Source organism: Manis javanica, chromosome 1 (genome assembly GCF_040802235.1).
Source record: "Manis javanica isolate MJ-LG chromosome 1, MJ_LKY, whole genome shotgun sequence".
Classification (NCBI taxonomy): Eukaryota; Metazoa; Chordata; class Mammalia; order Pholidota; family Manidae; genus Manis; species Manis javanica.
Genome location: NC_133156.1, coordinates 114,013,074 through 114,033,032, shown reverse-complemented (window position 1 = coordinate 114,033,032; position 19,959 = coordinate 114,013,074). Strand labels below are relative to the sequence as shown.

The window sequence follows — 19,959 nt, the reverse complement described above, 5'->3', positions numbered from 1 at the left end:
TCCCCACTATGGCTATACTTAATAACTTATTTGCAAGGACAGACTATTTTCTGTTCCATGGATAATATGGCACTGATACCCCTTTAGGTGTTAGCTCATCATCACTTTTGTAAAAATGACCCTGGGATTATTCATAGCCAAAGAATCAGAAGAGTTTTGGGAACTGAAGCAGTAAAAGAATGGTCTTTACCTACATACACATTTTGGTACATGTCTTCAAATCTTTTTGCTGTACTTCCTTTTCACAATAAGAATGCAATAGTAAACTTTTGTTTCATTTATTTTTAAACATTAGTAATAAAATGTAAGCTTAAAAAATAATAAAAATCCATGTAGGTTATTTGCATTATAGAATATAAGAATAATGCATCACATTCAGGTTTGATTGCTGCCAAATACTGTGAGATATCCATGAGTTTTTTAAACCTGGCAGGTAAGAGTTGGCCTGTAAATTACACTTACTTATTCTGGAAAGAGAGTTCAAGTACCTCCAGACAATATGGCCTCAACTATGCTCAATAAACCATAGTGTTGAAAGTCTAGGATTGTTGCGACATGATTAAATACCTGGAAACAGCTGTTATGATGCTTATCAAGTTGCTTAAAAAATTTTCAATGGTATAGAAGGAGTGTAACAGGCTGAAATACTTGAGTAATTTTCAGCAAATTTCTCTGCATCAAAGGGGAGATTCTCCTGAAAAGGACCCGAATAAGTTAAACTCTTTCCCTTCTTAATTCTGTTTTGTTAAGCAATACAACCAAGAGTCAATACAGAGATCAAAACACCACCTTTATTCTGAGGGGTGAAGCAGTAGGACATGTTCTACTTATTTTAACCAGTATGACTGGTTAACAGCTGAACAAAGCTAACTTTTGCATTCAGCCCTGTCAATGCTACAGGGGTTTGTTCCCCAAGGGGCAGAGCTCCTGCAAGAGCATAGGAATAACCTCAAACTCTGTGGCCCCATCCAGCAGCCCTACGGGGAAGACTCCTGCTGAATGGTCCACTGCCCCACATTTATCCCTTAGATAAATCTTCCCCGCCCAAGGGGTTTAAAGGATTAAAAAGAGAGAAACAAGCAATGTCACAGAAAAGTTTTCTTTCCCACTTAGAAGGTGGTGTCTATCCTTCCCACAACACCAACACAAAACAACACTCCAGATTGTTCTTCAAGGCACCCTGTGGGTGCCTCAGCAAGATCGGAGAATTTGAACAGAGGTGTAGACTTGTGGCCTCCACCCAGATCCTACAAATCAGATTCTCTGACGGTGGGGCCCAGCAGTCTGCATTTTAACAAGAAGTCTGATGATTTCAATGCACCTCAAGTTTGAGAATAACTGTTTTATTTTATTACATCTCATGTATACAAACTTCAATTTACTTCAACACAAAGAGAAATTTGATAGCATGTCAAAATATGTAAAAATTGTAATGGATTTGACTAAATGAATACACTGGGGAAAAAAAAAGACCAGTGTTGGAATGCTTTTCTGACTAACATGCTCTTTTAAATTAGATCAAATACTCTGAGCTTTGTGTTTTTACAACTACAATGACAAGGTTGGAACAAATGATTTTTTTCAATCTCTTCAAGCTCACACTGTTTATGATTCAATTTGACCTCTGAAAGTGTAAAAATCACATTCAAACATGGTATTAAATATTTTTTAACCATTTCCCTGCTCTTGGTGTATGACTGTGGACTACAGGAAATTGAATAAAGTCATACCCTCTTTGCATGGTGCTGTCCCCTCTATAGCAGCCCCTTACAAACACCCTCAGTCATGAACTAGGGACATATCATTATGCTGTGGACCTTGCTAATGCTTTCTTCTCTATTGACATAGCACAGAAAGTCAGAAACAGTTTGCCTTCATATGGGAAGGCTGGCAGTGGACATTCACTGTCCTTCCACAGATACCTCCTCAGTCCCACCATTTGTCATGGACTTGTAGCCCAGGGTTTGGCCACATGGAGGAACCACAAATGGTGCAGCTGTATCACTACATTGATATTATGCTCACATCTGATTCTCTTGCAGATTTAGAAGGGGCAGTTCCTAAACTGCGGCAACATCTACAAAAGAAACGAAGGTCTGTGAGCAGTACCAAGGTTCAGGGACCTGGTTTGTCTGTAAAATTCTTGGGGGTTGTCTGGTCAGGTAAAACTGAAGTTATTCCTGAAGTAGTCATAGACAAGGTCCAGGCTTTCCCTACCCCTACCAATTATGGGTAGGGAATTAGGAATTAGGTGCAGCAATCAGGAATAAAGTAAAAGTTTCATGTACTATATAAATCTACCAGGGCAGGCATGACAGACAGAGAGGTACAACGGTTTCTTGAAATCTGGCCTGAAGTCAGACACTAATAGTCTATGGGTTGGTCAGTTCACTTATGGACAGTGCTATGGCATTTGAATGAGAAGCCCCAGAAAGGACCCTTGAGCCCTGTGGATATGCTCACACACATTGCTGCCTCTCCTCAACAATTGTACATGCAAACCAAAGAGGAGTTACTGAAGTCAGGATATGGACAGCTGAGCAACATCCTGCTGCCTGCCCCCACTGCATTAAACCCTGTAGAACCTGTTGAGTGGACGTGGCCCTGGACATTTCAACACATGGACCAGTGATGGCTAGTGGCACTTTGGGGAAAAGACCTGGAAGCTAGCTTCCTGTGTGCTTCTGAAGTAACAGCAGAATGGCCCCCAAAGATCATGGTAGTGTACCCAAAACATCCAGAAGGTAAGAGCATTTTACAGGGAAGTTTTGCTTTACTTTTATGACCAGTGCGTGTACCTCCCATAGCCCTATATATTGACCCATCTGTAACTCCCACAGAGAGGGGGGTGAAGGTTTGGTATACTAGACTAGGACAAGATCCCATTCCTGCCTCTGTCCTCACACAGGACCACTCTTTTGCATGCATCCTACCTGATGGACAAGATCTGCCTGGTGTCATTAAAACATGTATCTTATCACCCTTAAGGTTATTTTCTTCTACAGTCCCTGTGGCCTGGACCTGCCCCCTGGCTGCAGCTGCCGCATAATGATTGCTCTGAACCCCTACCCATTCAGCTACTGACCCTCTGTGGAGTAGGGGAACTATGGACTTAATCTGAATAGGATTTTGAACCTAGCTGAATCCTCTGACTTGAGGATTATCGTGATTTTATTTCTGTTGTTACCATGTTATTAGTCTGGTTGCAGTGCTCCAGTTTTCTTGCACAGGGGCCATTGTGGAAGATGGGGAGCAAGTAGATTGTGAGAGGTGAGATTTCTGGAGGGGTGGGCTGTGGGTAAACTTGCAGTATTTCCATAATCTCTCACCTGGCCTTAATACATCTCCATACCAATAGGTGTTTCCAAGGAGTGGAGAGAAGTAGTCCATCTCCATATCAATAAGGTGATTACAAGGGCAGGGGGAGCAAGGGTGTATCTGGACAGGAGAGGTTTGGTGGGTCCTTTTTGGCAGCTGGGTCATGAGAGACATGGACTAGCAGAAGTGGATGACTGCTTGTAAGTGATAAATGGGTTTCTCCCACTTTATTTCTCCCTTTGACTGATTTCAGCTTCAAAGGTAATTTGCCCCAGGCTGGGAACATTTTCCCTCCAGATTTACACCATTATTCTTTGTGAAAAATTATTGTAGAAAAGAAAAGGCTTCCTTTTCATATATTCTTAAGAAAAACGAACCTATTTGTCCTGTTGATGAATGCTCACCTGGAGAAAGTGAGCTGCTCGCTCGGTCACTTCTCTTATTTTACCAAGGCTAGATTTCAGTTGTAGTTTGCCTTCAAGACCAAGACCAAGACCAATCTTCCTCTGCTGGCCAGCTCTATTCCCTGGAATGCCAACAATAAAACCCTTAGTACAAGGCTCATTATCTGAGGTTACTCATCCTTTAGCTTCTATCCTTTCAGTTCAAGAAACAACTCAAGTTTCTTTTAGCCTCAAGGTGACTATAAAAATATTCTTAGTTGCCATGAATGTATGCCATGAATTCATTAATGTATTTTCATGAATTGACTCCAGCTTTTAATAAAAAGTATATTTTTTGGCATATTATGCTTCTCTGAAATTTACCTAGACTTCTCTGGAGAAAGGTGGCCCAGGAAAAAGTGATTGCTCCAAACTAGACAGGGCACACTTTTTTCAGTGTCTATTGACTTACTTGTCTTGATGTCAACTGCATTTGACTTTGAGCACTGTCATAAAGAGAAGTGACGAAACCTGATTTAAAGACACAACTTGTATTTATTTTGAATAAATTTTGCATTTATATTCATCCACAGGAGAATAATCAACCAAGTCCTAATGATAGGTCATGACAGTGATTTTTCCTCTCAGACTTCACCCCTCCTATATGCTACTCAAAGTATGTAACTATTTTACTTTGTCAAGACTCAAACAATTCACTCATTCATTTTCTGTTTCTTAGATATACATATATACATATGTATGTATATATGTATATATATTGTAAATCTGTTGTGTGCTAGATTCTCCAGAGAATACAATGTTGTTTGAACACTGTTCTCCAAGACCTTGCAATTTGGAAAAAGATGTTTGAAGTGGAAGTGCTTGAAATATCCATATTCAAACTCTACCACAAATCTACTTCAAAATAAAACATTAAACATATAAACTAACAAGCCAAAACAAAAAGTTCTGAACTTATCAAAAATATTTTATCTTTTAGAATGAATTGTTAGGGGCACACAAATATCTTTATCATAGGTACTAGAATAATTCCTTATAAAAATTTGCTGCACAGAAAACATAAATAATTGATTAATTTCCCACCTAAAACCCTATTTTAAATGAATGGGTTGATTAGAACATTAAAAAGAGTACTGGTTCAGTTCAGGAGTCATAAGACCCTACTTGCATTCTCAATGTACTGATTTTCCAGGCATGTGACCTTGAAAAAAGTAATCTCTGAACTTCAGTTTCTTTATCTGTAGAAAAGGATATATTAATACCTGTCTGATTAACTTTCAGGGATAATTCAACAACAGTGTAAATGATGAAAAGCAGAAGTTAATTGTAATGTATCAAACATAGAAAATATCTTTTCATTTATGATTAATGATCTAAAAAGACAATGGGCCATTTTATTTAACAATTGAATAGTATCCTTAATAAAAGATTTATGAAGCATTGTTGTTTTCTCTTTCTTTTGCAGTGAGTCACATCTAAATGCATGAAAGATAATGAAATCTTATTTCTACCTTTCCTCTTCTCCATTTCTGATTATTATTAACAAGTAAAATCACTGCCTGGAACTTCATCTCTTTCCCTTGCTCTTTCTCTCTCACTAGGACAGGTGCTAATGAGTAACAAAATGAGAAAAAGCAGAACATCAGGAGAGTGAAGACTTTCACATTTCACACAGATGATAATCAAACCCTAAATAATTATAAGTTGATATCAAAAGAGCGAGAATGTCTCTGAGTTTCATAATTGCTTTTTCTAAAATAGAAATATCATTTCAACTCTTGTGATATTTAACATTTCAGGTTCAGATCCTTTAGGGGAACAAATATTTACTGGATATTTCTGAACTGAGGGTTTATTCAAAGGGCACCCTTTTATATAAATCAACATCCATACATGTTGAAAATAATTAACCATTCTGAAAATAATTCTACACTCTCTTTCTCAACTAATTACTCAGCATCATATTTGTTTCAATAGGCCTTACTGTTAAACTAACTTATATCATAAATTGTGGGTAAAAATTCTATCTGTTTAGTCTGAAGGAGAACAGACTGGGAAGCCCAGCCTTGACACTAAATACATATATGACTATGAGTAAGTCAAATAAACTGTGACTCTCTATTACCTTACATATTACATAAGAAACTAGTTTTAATAGGTCCCCCTATTTACATCTACATCTAACATTCTGGTTTTTCTTTCTCTGCTTTGTATAATTATTAACCACACATGTACCAGAAAACTATCTCCAAGGATTAATTTGTGGGAGAACTTTTGTGAAGTTAACAGTCATATTTGGAAAACGATACCTCTCCAGAAGTGCAACATTCTAAATTCTATCTTACTGACTATATTATTGCAGTTCAAAACCAAATTAGATGGGTAGGGTTTCTCAACTTTGACACTACTTACTCATTGAATTTGATAATTCTTTGGGTAGATGGAGGAGAGGCTGTCCTGGGCACTATAGGATGTTCTAACAGCATTCCTGACTCTGCCCCTCAGATGCCAACAGGCTAGGCAGGAAAACAGATATGAGCAGGGTGGAAAGAGGAAAAGGCCAGGAAAGTCCACTAAAAAGACCCAGAGTTAATCAATTACAGCTCAAAAAGCCAGGAGCAACTTGGCCTGGAATGTTTGAATATTCCCCAGATAAAGGAAGATAACTCAGCATAGCCCATGTCTTTATTGTGTTAATTATGCAGGCACAGCTTATTTTTTAACTTTACCTATGTGCTGTTTTTTTCTCTTTCAGCCCGAATCAAGTAATTTGCAACTGAAGCAACTAATTTAGCATGCAGGCCCAGCCATGAACAACATAGTAAAAGATAGGAAGGATTCCATCTTAAAATTGCATTTTAATACCCAGGAAGTTGAGAAGTAAGATTCTTAACTTACTTTTTAGCAAATAGACAATAACTCAGCCCACCCTGGGGGCTGGGCAGGCGGTCTTGTTTGATATGCTCCCACACCAAGACACCGTTATCCCAGGGAGAAATCAGAGCAGGAAGTTCCTTGTGTTAAGTTAATTCTAAATATTCAGGAACCACTTAACAAGTCTGTACCACCAGCCCTTTAGTACATTCCAGAAGAATCCTTAAAAGGGGGAACCCCCAACCTTTCAGCATGCTCCTCTCTCTGAGGTCGCCTGCACTTTCTGAGTGTGTAACCTTTAAATCTTAAACTTTCTCTCTCCAAACTTTCAGGGTGCCTCTCCTTATTGAGGTGGCCTGTACATTTGCTCTCTTTAAGTAACTTTAAATAAAACTTTTTTGCTCTGCTTCACTACTGTGTCTCTGCCCTTCAATTCATTGTAGCAGCAGGGACAAGGACTGAGGAAAATATAAGACAGGGACTGTGGGTGTAGTCAGAGTAGGGTGAGGGCCTCTGGAAAAAGCAAAGCAGGATATTTACAGTCAGAGCAATGTAACAATGTAAAGTCCCTATCGAAACTCTGTGTTCATCATTATGCAAAGTCAAAGTCACACTAATTCTCTAGGGTAAAGATACCAGACTAGGAATATAGACATCTTCAGTGAGATCAGCTAAAGGTCAAAAGGCCTGGAACAACTTGGCCTGGAATGTTTGAGTGTTCTGCAAAGTATCTCAGCATAACCCGTGACTTCACTGTAAACAGCCCTAGCAAACAGACAACAAACAACCCAGCTCACCTTGAGGACAGGGAGGTGGTTCAAGTCCGCACCCTAAGCCCTCAGTTCCCAAAAATCCTCAACTGCCTATAAATCCCCTAGACAATGCACCACCCCAGGCTCTCTTATCCCCTCCTGGGGTGAGCCAGGAACTCTTTCCTCTCACTTTATTTCTAAATAAAAGCCTGTACCTTGCTTGTTAGGGTCCTGGCTTCCGAGGCTTCTCCAGAGAACAAACTACACAGGCATAGAGATGTAAATACAGGCAAAGTCTTTATTCAGCCAGCAAGCTGGGGTCGACAGCACCTCCCCTGACACACAGGCCGAGTCCAAGCTGCCGACCCCCAGGCAACTTTAGGTATTGCTTATATAGGATTTTCACAGCGTCACACCGAAGCCTGCGCATTTCTACAACCAATAATTTTTAAACACATTCTATATTGTAATCTTTCAGGAAACACTCCAGCTGCTTGACCGCTTCAATTGTTATCTCTTGCTTACCCAAGCAAGTCTATGTGACTTATCACGAATCACGCCCCCAGGCTGTTGCCCACCTCTAGTTATCTAACTTAAAGCAGGCGCATTTCTAAGCTTAGCCTCGGGTTGTTTATTCAAAACTGGATGGCCCATGCTGAGAACAAAGCACACAGGCAGTTAGGTTAAATGATGTTATTAGTCCTCTTTCCTGACTCTTGATGCCCCCTGCCCTCCTTTACATGCTCTCCTACCTTGAGTGTTTGTGAAGCTCATTCTTCGACTCTGTACACAAGAACCCCAGCATCAAATACACAACACTCCCCTGATAACAGCATTCCCTAAATCTGAATTTCTCCAGATATCACCAAATGCCTGTCATGAAGAACCGACAAAGGAGGGAGACAAAACCACCCCTCGCTGAGAACTACTGAGATACAGAAATGGTCAAATTCTTGGATCATCAGTATTTTTTTACTCCAAAACCTTTATTTTTTACATAAGTGTATTTCCTCAAATGCTGAAAATTTCCCTAACTTGCTTCAATTCTGTAAGTAGTATTACAAATATAATTAGTATGCAGTACTTATGACCATAATAATAATTTTCCTTAGAACTAGATAGTGAAAATACACTTATGTTAATGGGATAAAATATTTTTACTTCTACAGTTATAAATGGGTATTAATTTCCAAAAGCAAATCCTAGGGCAGAAAATTGTTATGGTATTTTATTTGTAATAATCAAGCTTGAAAGAGATTGAATTAATAGAAGTGATTTTTTATGATGACAATTCAATATGGAAGAAAACAAGCTTAAGTCTCTGGAAAATTAGACAATTGTTAATGCCATTCCCTTTAAGAAAATTTCTAATGAAGCAAAACTTTGCTGATGTGGTTTGGAAAGGAAGTGTGCACAACACATAAGCATACTTAAAGACAAACAAGACAAACAGTGCAATTGTAAGCTACAGTGGCTACTCTTAAGCAATAATGTTTTCTCCATTTAATTTCATTTGCTGCAGGCCCATTTGAAATAAGCCATTCATTACATGATTTTGGCTGTTATACATATTTTTCTTAACAGACTGTGTTTTTCATGACATACAGGGGCTTTTAAAAATAATGCCTGAGTACAAGACATGACTCATAAGCCCAGGAAATGCAGGACTTTTGAAAAGTACTGTACATCATAGGTGCTATGAAGCTAAAGAAAAAACTAGTGACAAGTATAAGCAATATATGTAATTCTACACTATTTAGTCTTCTATCCCTATTAGCACATATGTTCAATGAGAATATATTCCTGAGATCTTTCTGGATGGATTAGGTCAGGGAAAAAAATTTTGATGAGCTTCATTCCTTACAGAGCTTTGCTAAGGTCAAGTTTAGTTCAAATTTCCAATCATTTAGAGTTTGATGTAACTTTATAAATATAAAATTCTGATCTATAATATCATCGGCATCAATTGGCCTCTTAATATTTTCATTGTCTTGGCTTTACATGCAGGTAACATTTTCAATAAAGAAGTGAAATTGGTATTAATATGATGCTGGTGACTAAGCAGATGTTTTTCCATGCATAATTTAATTAGCTCATTTCTTTTGTGTGTCTACTTAGGCTCATCAGTTCACCTGACGGATCTTTTCAGCTTGCATGCCTCATGGTTAAACTGTGCTCAAATTTAAGTGTAAAGAGCTCCAAATTTTATATAATCCTTGTTAACTGATATGGTCTCTATTTGCTTGTACAACAACAATATTGTTCACCTAATCTCATTTCATTCTTTGGTTTCTGACCCTGTACATGTATATTGATACAGCCTCTTTGAATTATTTCCATACCAGTTCACAAAGGGTAACTACTGTAATCAGTCTCCCTAATAGATTCCAAAAACAGGAAAATATTTGAAGGACTGAAGGTACACTTGACAAAGATACATTTTCCTTGACTAGTAACATAATTAACAAATCCAAGCCATGGAGTTACTGCTTGGGGAGATGAGGTATAACTTTAAAGGAATGATATTGATCTTCCTATGTGTCTTTGGAACTCAAAATCATATTATCTAAAACTCACACCACACATGTTAATCTTAATATTAAAGACAACCAGATCTTGGAAAATGCATTACTCTAACTTAATAATGGAAGTCATGGTCTTTTCTTCACTTGAGTTCCTTAGTTGGCATTACCAAACCCAAATACCTCTTGCAGAGTTGTTTTCTTGGGCTCTGAGGTTTCTGATGGGTCCTTGAAAAACACTCTTTTTTAAGACAATAGTGGTAAAAAATAAAATCAGCTGCCTTTATTTAGAACTTCAGAAGCAGGTTGGAAAAGATCTGCAAAACCTAAGAATATTTCCTTTGATGCATAAACCCCACACCATATGTTAAGCATCATTTCAGGGAAGGCAGGTAAATGTTTCATTATTTTGAGTTAAGTATTACTTCCTGTAAATAAAATGTTAATAATACCAAGGCATTAAGCCACTAACTCCTTAGATCCAATTTGTGACCTAGTGGAAATGCTGCCAATATATATAGCAAGGAGCTCCAAAATTTATGAGCTAAGCACTTTATGTATACTCAGTAAATATGGTATCTTACACATGAGGCTAACAGGTTTTACAATCAGATAGACTGGAATTTGAATTCCAACTCCAGCAATACCTGTGATGTAGGTCAGGGACCTGGGACAAACATCATAGTTAATGTTTCCTGGTTATGATGAAAAATGCTGAGATATAAAAATGCTGAGATATAAAAATGTATAGTAAAAACAGGAAGGATTCCATCTTAAAGCTAAGATTCCATTTTAAAAAACCAAGAAGTTAGGAAGTAAGATTCCTAACATATTCTTTAGCAAACAGGCAGTAACTAAATCCACTTTAGGAACAGGGCAGGAGGCCTTGATTAAAATGTTCCCAGAAGGAAGCTGCCATCCAGGAGAGGAACCAGCCAACTTCTTGTGTTAAGTCAATTTTACAGAATTACCTGGAGGACTGATAACACAAGAGACTTAATGTCTCTCAGCAGAGATAAGCGTTTTGAGACCACTTTAAAAGTCTATATCCCGCTGGCCCTTTGAAAAATCCTTAATGGGGGAACTCCCAGCTTTTTAGCGCGCCTCCTCTCTGAGGACACCCGCACTTTTTCTCTGAGTGCATACCTTTAAATAAAGCTTTTGCATTGGTCAACTTACTGTATTTTGTTTGTTTGCTATTTTATTCTATTTCCCAGTCTCCATTTTACCCCTGATAAGTAGGGAGGGGTGCTGAGAGCTCAGATTTGGGCCTGCAAGTTCCCATTGCCTGGGTGACCCAGACAGAACTGCAGCTGCAGGAGCCTGCCTGAAAATCTCCCTTCTTTGGGAAATTCTCAGAATATAATCTCACACCCTCCTGTTCTCCACAGCTCCCCAGACCCCAGAGTGGTAGGGGCTGGTCCCCACGAAGTGCAGATACAAGTAAATGGGATGCCTGGTGACCCTGGCTTTAACACTGGGAACAAGGGAATCTGCCCTATACCAAGAACATGTTTAGCAAACTTGGCCTCTGCACCTCTGCATTTTTCTGCTCTCAGCTGCCTATAAGGCAGCTGCCATTCATTTCTACTCTCACTCTAATGAATTCCTTCCTTGCCACATTCAACTGACCTGCTCAAAAAATCTTTCTCATTCAGAGTCAAGAACCCTCCCTTGTCCAGGTTGGGGGTCACCTGGTGCACAGAGAGAAACCTCCCCAGACACAGCTGCCTGGTAACACTTGGAATGTAACTTCAGACATGTGATCGTTTAAAATGAATTTTTTGGTAAATTTAATAAATAATAAAGATTTAATTTATTAATTTAATAAATTTAATAAATTTAATAAATAATAAATTTAATATATATATATATTATATATATAATAAAAATAAATTTAATAAATAATAAAAATAATAAATAAATAAATAAAAAAGTCTTTGGCACACAGAAAGAACACAAAAATGACAAAATTATTAAATGTTATTTACTAATTTTCACTGAGTGAATATAGATTCAATGACAAAAATGTTTTTAAATATTTATATGACAGAATTTATAGTGCATTTGAATTATTTTATGTCAAGTGTGAATAATGAATTTATGCTAAAAGTACAACTGTATCATATGGAACATATTTTTTACAATATAAAAAATCCTCACTATTAATTTTGGTTTCAACTACCATAGCATAAAAGATTACCTTAGGACCACGTTCTAGTATATGAAGTGATCATTTGAATAGGAATCAGAGGGTCTTCATTTGAGCCTTGAATTTACCATTACCTAGTTGTGTGACCTTGGCCAAGTCATTTAAAAATCACAATCCTAATTTCTTAAACTAAACAATGGAAATAGCACCTTTTGACCTCCCTAATGCATAGGTTAATATAAGAAACAAATTAGAATATGTGAAATACTTTAAAACTTTAAAAACATTTTTAAATAAAACTTTTTTAAAATTTAATACAACTATTTAAACATAATTTTTTAAATGAAACTATTTCTAACTTAAATGGGAAGGGTACTCTTAAAGTAACTGGGTTCCAGAAAGGTAGCAAAACTACAAACGGGAAGGAAAAAAAGATCAAAATTGAACAATGCCTATTTATACGAGTATAGAAATGAGAACCAACTTTTTAGCCAGTAGCACTAATTTCCCACTTTACTGTTTCCCAGATTTGCAAATGTCTGCAAAGTCACTTAATCTTCCATAATACAGTTTTCTTGCATATTTAATGTAATGGCAAAAAACTGTAAGTTGACTAGTAAATATTCCCTTTTTCACCTAAATGAAACTCCTTATTTGTTTGAAATGGTGGGATAACCCAAGGCAAAGGGAAAAAAACCCACCTACCAGCCTTTCAGCTGAATCACCAATGAAAAATAAGTGAGTAAACAGTAGTCAGTGAAATCATAGGGTCGATTCATGACAGAGGTCCTTCAGAAGGGAATTACCCTTCTATTCAGCTGACTTGATCCTTTGTCTTTACCATTTCTCCTACCCCTTTTCCTTGCTTGGATTACAGATGTAGTACAAGAGGTGGAGCAGCTATCTTGTCACCATAAGAAGAAAAGCATAATGGCAAAATTATTTGCTCAGAATGGCTGAGAAGAAAGAAGAAACACAATACAATAGTTGACAGGCTATATCAACCATGGACTACCTCCGTTTTCTTATATGAGAAAAGGTATTTGTTTATTCCACTGATTATTTTAGTTTTTTGTTACTTATGGTCAAATACAATCTCTAATACTTTTGCCAGGTTAATGTAGGAATTATAAATGGCAGTAGGGAAAATATCTGATAGATTTTAGGGGCAAAAAGGCAGTATTTTAACTATTAGCCAAGTTTTCCCCTCTTCTTCCTTAGCCTATACCTTTGTTTCTCCCCAGGCAGAAACCCAAACTCTGTGGCATCCACAGCCCCAGAAAAATAAGCTAGAGCAGAAAGGAAAATAAACGTTGGTTGTCTTCTAAGCCTAAACACTTGAAAATAAACAACACATCTTTTATTGATAGCTCAACAAAGCCATCTGAAAACAACAGCTATCACTCAGAGGGATTTTTAGAATACAAGAGCAGGTGAATAAAAGATGTTCATGGAAAGATATAAAGCTGACTCCTGCGAATGCTCACCGACCAACCAGGAAAGCCTACAACTAAGATAGGGGTGCGTCAAAAGAACAGAAGAGCAGATTTAAAGGAATGTTAACTGGCCAGAGATAGGATGATTTGAGAATCACTACGGATGATGATTGCAGGAGAACAAAGCCCATCAGATACTCTTATATCCTTGGTTTCATAATAATTTTTAGAACAAAACAACAAATTGGTCAACTTTGGACAACGCTAAGGAACTATTTACTTTGAGAACTGGTAAACAGATGATCAAACACTATCTCCTTCATATGCACACTGTACCACTGGGTAAACAAAGTGAAAATGCATTTTATAGAATATTCCTGCAAATAAGTGAAGGTTGATAGAATGTTCTCATTTTCCAACTCCCACTGAATTACTAGAACTAGGCAATAAAAAAATCCATGGCTGTTAATATCACTTAAAGAAAACTTCACATTCTTTTTCCTCTCAATAAAGAACGTACCACTATCCATGATACATCTTGAGAACCAACAACAAAATCAATTGTGAGGGAAAATTGGGAAAACAGTATTGGAACAATGACCAAAGAGATGAAAAGATAGTCTTCAAAACTACAAGGTAAAAGGAATATAATAACTGTCTAATACAGTTGGTCCTTGAACAATGCAATTCTGAAATGTGTGGGTCCACTTATATGCAGACTTTTTTCAATAAATATTGAAAAAAATGTTTAAATTTGTGACAATTTGAAAAAACATTTTCTTTTCTCTAGCTTACTTTATTGTAAAAATATATCACAGCATACAAGATAAAGAGAAATAATGAGAGAATAATATAAAGAACCATCCCTAAAAACTATAAATATACCTTTTCCACAAAAGTGTACCTGTGTAATATGCTACAGAAATGCAAATGATTTTTCTTAAATATCTGTGGCTAAACAGTTTACTGCTGCTTAGAAGATTTTCTAAGGGAAAAACTGTGAGGCAAATTATCATCATGGAGTAAAGAAAAATAAAAATTTATTAAAGTATGGAAACTAGTACATAATTTCCTCAGTGGAGGACTTGATGAATTCAGGAATTGCTTTCTTAAAAGAAAAACATATATATTTTAAATTACAGCTTATTTTTATGTGATTCTGCTTCTTCCAAAATTCTTATTTAATTGATACGTTTCTAATTTTTCTGATTATAAAATTCCCATTTTCTGAAAGGAAATTTGTACTCTTTTCAAACCTTGTCTTTGTATCTTGCTTTATAAATTTTAAGACAAAATAGGATTTATCAATATTGCCTAGGGTTATTTTCAAAAGGCATATTTAAAGTGCATATTTTATGAACCTGTGGATTAGAAGGACATTAAATTCCATGGGAAAAGAGAAAACTTTCTTTAAGGTACGTATGATTAAAACACAGATGCAATTTTTCTATCAGAATATTGCCTAAAGGAGTCTTGCAAATTAGACTGAAAAAACCAGCTCCAACAGACAACACTTCTTACTTGAAGGGGCATTAAACAAAGGTCAATACATATATGATAAATAACTCAAAATCTATAAAGTTGAAGAAATATAAATAAATAGTAATTGAATATGTAGCTCAAAAGTATCTGGGGAGATAAGAGTAATAATGTTATGGTTCCTGAATCTCTCCAAATCCCACCATAAAAATAGGTATAACAATGAGATAGCCATAAAACAAAACCTATGGCCAATATTTATGATAAAACTTGGATTATTTATCAATGTCAAAATACAAAAAGACTTGAGTGACACCAGTGGTCACAAGAACTGCTTGATATCAGTGTCTGTATGGGATCAAGCAGAGGGAAGAAATAGGGCATCTATAAATCTAGGAAGAGAAAAGAAAAACAAAATGAACAATAGATATAGACAACTGGAAAGCACATTAGGCCAGATAATGGGAGTACAACAGCTGACACTGGGAGGGCTTTGGCCCACTGCCATAGCACCTGAGTCCCAGTGGTCTACAGGACTACAAGGGTGTGTGCAGTCCAGCACCTACAAATTGGCTAGACTGACCTGATAAGATTGCCTTATGGAGCTCAGTCACACAGGATAGTTGCAATAATGATGAAGGAAAAAGAACCAGATAAATGTAGAGGCAGGCAAACAGAGCCAGGAAATTTCTAAGTCAACTCTCTAATTTTAGCATTAACAAGAAAGCCACGGAAGAGGGAACTGTGAACTTAAAATAAGTTACCCTGAACCACAACTCTTTCAAAAAGTTAAGGAAAACCAATTTTACATTACAATAAACAAGAGAAAACTATGGTGATCAGTTCCCACACAAAGAAAATATTTTAAAAAGAGTCAAAATAGCATCTCTATGTAGTAAAAGAACTGATTATATGCAAAAAAGAAATAGCATCTCTAAAATGCCAGACAGACTTCTTATGGAAGAGATAAAACTGGTTATATGCTATTTTTAAAACAACCCAAAATAAATTAATAAAAATATTCAAAACATGAAAAATAACATATGTTAGAAATAGAAATGCTTCAAAACTAAGGTAACAGAATTCAGGAAAAAAGGAGGAATCAAAGAAAAAAGAATTATTTCAGAAATGAAGACTAAACTAGAAGGAATACAAAAATATAAAAATAACAGACTGTGTCATCAGAAAACAGATTAAAAAGAGGAAAAATTTAAAACATAAAGGAAATGTAAAGTTTATAATGACTCAAGAAAAAAAATTTGAAGAAGAAAGAAGCATCAAATAGGCAAAGAATATCCAACATATAGATAATAAGAATCCTGGACAAAAGAAACCAATCTTTGACCAGTGAAAAACTCTTCTCAATAAATGTTATGCTTTTTTCTACATATAGTTTTAAATAATGAAATTTAAAAAATGAAAGATTTAAACTCAGCACAGTGTGTTTCTGGGATCATGATCCTTAGAAAACCATTACCACAGCATATTTTAATGACTTATTAAGGACTTAAAATGGGAAGATTAAATTATCATCAGGAGTTTTTTGACAATAACGTTATGATAGAACAATGACCAAACCAACAGCAATGAGCAACCCTACTGCCCACATCTCCCAGTTAAATATTCCCAAGGTAATTTTGTTTATTTGTTATATTTAAACCTCTATCTTTGATAAAATCTTTATCATTGGTTGTCATTTTCAATCCAGGTTTTCAAAGTATGTGCCTCTTGCTTAATTTCAAAATATTTCCTTCTACAATCACTAAACATTTTATTTTGTTACCAAGGTTTTCAAATATATAGCAATGATCAATTTCACAGGTTGAAATTTAAAATGGCTTGGTAAAACTTGTTGATAACTGTTGCCAATTAAATGTGTTACAAATATTTTCTCCCAGGTTTTTGCTTGTTTTCATATCCTATATTCTGCCTTTTGATGAATGTAACTCTAGACTTTAGTCCAATTTATTGGTATTTTCATTAATGTTTAAATGTTCCCTTTTAAAAATGTGGTGAAGCCAAGGGAAACAGGAAAAAATGCAAATGCAACATAAGAAAATAGAAGATTGATGAATAAAACAAGATTAAGAAAAACAAAAGCAATATTTTTGAGAAATAGAGAAAAATAAGCAAAATTAACTCTATGGAATTCATGGTAAGAAAATACAGATGAAAGGAAAATCTAGATTTGATAGATGACTTCAGACTCGTACGGTTTGTTAAAAAGTTCCTGACAGTACATTTAAAAACAAAATCTGCAAGATTTTTTCCCTCCCTGGGGAGAAATTTGCGAGTAAAATTTGTGCTAACATAATTGGCCACAATATTTTTTTTAACTTAGAAATTCACTCTAGAAGGGACATTTAAATGAACACTCACTAGTCCCCTGGGATTAATGAAAACAACAGTGATCATTGAACAATGAGCATCTCTCGTATGTTGAAACTACACTTGAAGCTTTACACAATTAGGAGGAATAGTTTGGGCTGGTATTTAATCTGTGTAGGATGTGATACTGACCATAGAACATGGACTAAGAAAGCTCTGGAAAGATTTCTTAGCAGAGAAACAGAGTAGAGAGGCTGAACAATTTCTCAAATCATGCTAAAAAAAATCATTACAAACTTTTACATAAGAGATATTTACATAAGAGATAAAGTTAACAAAATGAACACACAGGTTAATACAACACTTTACCCCTTACTAGTGGATGGTTTTGGTCAATTTACTAAGCTTGTCTGTGTTTCAGTTCTCTCCTGTATGGAATAACTCTTCCCTCATAAAGTTATTGTGAGAAAAGCATGACATAATGCCTTTACATACCTAGAAAATCAAAATAACACAATAATAACATCTATTATTAGAATTATTATTAGACCTTTCATGAATTTCTAGCATACTTGCTAAGAAAAATGTAAATGTATTTGAATTGTTTGGCATGTATTGCTTCTCCACTGAAATGAATAATCTGAAACTGAAGGTACTTTCTCAAAGCAGTTACCTTTTATTTAGTGCTTGCAATACTCTGTATGCTTCACTTTGCCTTTCAGTAAAGATATAAAATTAATAGAAGAAACTCTCCCTTGTCTTAAGAAGTTTACTATACATAAAATAGGATTATGGCACCCCAATTAATACTGGGAATGGATAACAGAAAGTAGAAAGATAATAGAAGAGATTAACAAAAACATACAAACATGATATTTAGGCAACTTTGAGTAGAAAAAATTCCTAAATACAATTATGAAAGAAACTAAAGTGACAAAGGATTGAATGAGTCTTTTGTTGGAACATTTATAAATTCCCAGTGTGCTTGAGGGAAAACTTCTCCCTCCAGGAAGGTAGCCCCACAAAGCAGGGAGGGAAGCCAAGTTCCCCAGCCTGGTAAAAGTCATGCAAGAGTTTGATAGCCAATTTTAGATCCAAAGGGCAGAGAATGAGACTCATTATGCAACCAAAAGGTAAAAATAAAATAACATAAGAAAAAGACCTTTAAGGAGAGAAGGGAAGAGGAGTGATGAAATATTGGAAAAGCAGCTTAAAATGGATGGTACACCAAAGGAGTTGACAAAAGGAACAGGTTTGTGACGACCTCAGAGGAGAGACTCCACCCACTGCAGAATCACCAGCCCCCAGCTAGTCATCACAAGGAGCAGGCCCAACAGCGGGCAGGAGGGCTTGGCGGAGAAAAACCCCAGCTCTGGGAAGGACAGAGAGCATCAAGTCAGGAGGAGGGCAATGCAACCCATATTCTAGCTGAAGTATTAATCAGAGCATTTCAACCCAAAAAGCACCCAGCCAGAAAAGGTAAATTTGAACAGTACTGCTCTTAAAAAGCCAAGAATTTATTTTTTTCCAGTATACGCCCAGATACAAGACAGTCACAATATAAAGTGATTCCCTATTTTCTGAACATATATTTTTGCTCAACTTTAATGTGTAAATAAGTAGGGTATAGATGAAATGGGTAAATATCTATTTTAATATGTTTACATATACATATTTAGCCTCCAATGTGATAATAGATAAATTCTGGGATATTTGTCCACTTTCAATTTAATGAAATAAATGCGTGCAATTCTTTGTTATGCTCTTTCTGCATCACTGTCTTGCCAAAAACAAACAACATTTTCATTAGAATTGTACTGAATCATAGGACTGTATAGGGGAAATTTTCACATTGTTGATATTGATATTTTAAATACACAAATATAGTATGTCTCTCTACATAGATATTTTTAATGTCCTTTAGTAAAATTTTATGATTTTCTTCTGTTCACCTAATTATTTGTCACATTCAGAAAGTTTTCACTACATTTTCATTTTCAACTATTTGTTACAAATATAACTAATTCTTTTTTTTTTTTTTTTTACTAATTCTTAATTATTGACTTTTTGATTTGGAAAAAATCACCAAATCCTCTAATTAATACTGATAATTTGTGCATATCTTCCTTTGGATTTTATAAGTAGATAATTGTATTGCTTTTTATGTAATCTTCTTAATAAAATTATAAAATGACATTTGACATTACAGTTATGAGATCATCTCCCATGGATGATTTTCTAGCTTAGGTTTCTTCACTGTCTTTTTAAAACCACTGTTCTTAACATTGATTTAAATTAACACTGATTGAGGTCATTTGAGGTATATCTTTCCCAAACTTGCAAGGAATTTAAATAAAGTCACTTCCTCTCTCTAAGAGACAAGCTGAGGAAATCCAAAGCACACAACTCATTTCAAAGGCAGGTTTACACCTTGTTACACGGGAATAAACAGAACCAGGGAACAGAGTCCTACAGAGGTTCTCTGTCTCCTCTGCTTCTGTTTTCATGCGTGTTTTCCACTGTTCACTCCCTCCTACTGGGTTCTTCTCCACATCCTCTTGGTAGAAGACAAATCACAACAGCTCAAAGGTTTTCACTTTTTCTCATCAGCCCCACATTGAGACATCTTATGATACCAATCCCAGGTCCAAATATTTTGCAGAAAAGTCACATGAGTCAAATTTGGACTGGATG

The 19,959-nt window shown here is 35.9% G+C and overlaps 1 long non-coding RNA gene across 1 annotated transcript in view; it reads right to left on the bottom strand.

Moving 5' to 3' along the window:
* Positions 1-19,959, bottom strand: part of LOC118973069 (uncharacterized) — a 181,676-nt gene that overhangs the window by 89,181 nt on the left and 72,536 nt on the right. The window contains exon 2 of the long non-coding RNA XR_005062289.2: positions 3,723-3,844. This is a non-coding gene — a long non-coding RNA (uncharacterized lncRNA). The remainder of the gene's footprint in view (positions 1-3,722; positions 3,845-19,959) is intronic.